General features: G+C 37.9%; 1 non-coding gene across 1 annotated transcript; it reads left to right on the top strand.

Annotated features, from left to right (window-relative positions):
* On the top strand, positions 1–191 carry LOC144066369 (U2 spliceosomal RNA). The gene has a single exon (XR_013297543.1). It is a non-coding gene; the product is annotated as a U2 spliceosomal RNA (small nuclear RNA).
* The last annotated feature ends 725 nt before the right edge of the window (positions 192–916 follow it).

A 916-nucleotide genomic window follows, 5' to 3' on the forward strand; every position in this document is an offset into this window, starting at 1 on the left:
ATCGCTTCTCGGCCTTTTGACTAAGATCAAGTGTAGTATCTGTTCTTATCCGTTTAATATCTGTTATGTCTCCTAAATGGGGACCATATATTAAATTGATATTTGGGACTAGGTGATGGAATAGGAGCTTGATCCTTCCACTCCACGCATCATCCTGGTATTGCAGTATCTCCATGAGAGATGCAAACCCCTCTATTTGTCCAAATACATATACTAACTCTTGAAGTTCCTAAATTTAATGATTGAAACGACAGAAGCGAATCTGAAATTTCATATATTATTCATGAGGATGAGGGGTGATTTCAATTATCAAATTAAAGCCTTTCTTTTGTTACAAAATCTAAGTTAAACAAGACTGTATAAACCTTCACATTTGATATAATAATATATCGATTGACGATCATCATTTTTGCCAGTACAGCTTGTTTAAATGCCTGCTCAGCGTCGAGGTGCCACTCTTTTTGCTGTAATATGAAAGCAAAGCGCTACATTGACTACATTCAGCATACATTTTTTTCCCCAAGATAGCGTCGTCACGCGGAAGCCAGTGACAGTAGCTCTGTATATTCTTATGTTTTTCGTGTTTTACAGCCCTTCTATCTTTTTTTAAATTACATTTTAATATTTCTTAATACATTCGTCTTTACTTTACTTTGTACTTTATATTTTTTACATTAATGTTTTTACAACTTTCTTTGTTCTGTGAGCCTGGCTTCTTTCGGCTACTTCTTTTTTGGGAACCATTCAACCATGCCTATGCTGTCATACACATGGGACTAGCTGTTACAATACGCAGCAGAAGGAGCAACACCTCAATACCGCAGGAAATTCGGAGCTGGGCAAAAGTGCCGGGAGAAGAAGCAACGCTTCTGACCAACCATTCCATCATGGGATAAGATGGAAGAGCTGTCGGCGC

This window comes from Stigmatopora argus, chromosome 20 (assembly GCF_051989625.1).
Source record: "Stigmatopora argus isolate UIUO_Sarg chromosome 20, RoL_Sarg_1.0, whole genome shotgun sequence".
Classification (NCBI taxonomy): domain Eukaryota; kingdom Metazoa; phylum Chordata; class Actinopteri; order Syngnathiformes; family Syngnathidae; genus Stigmatopora; species Stigmatopora argus.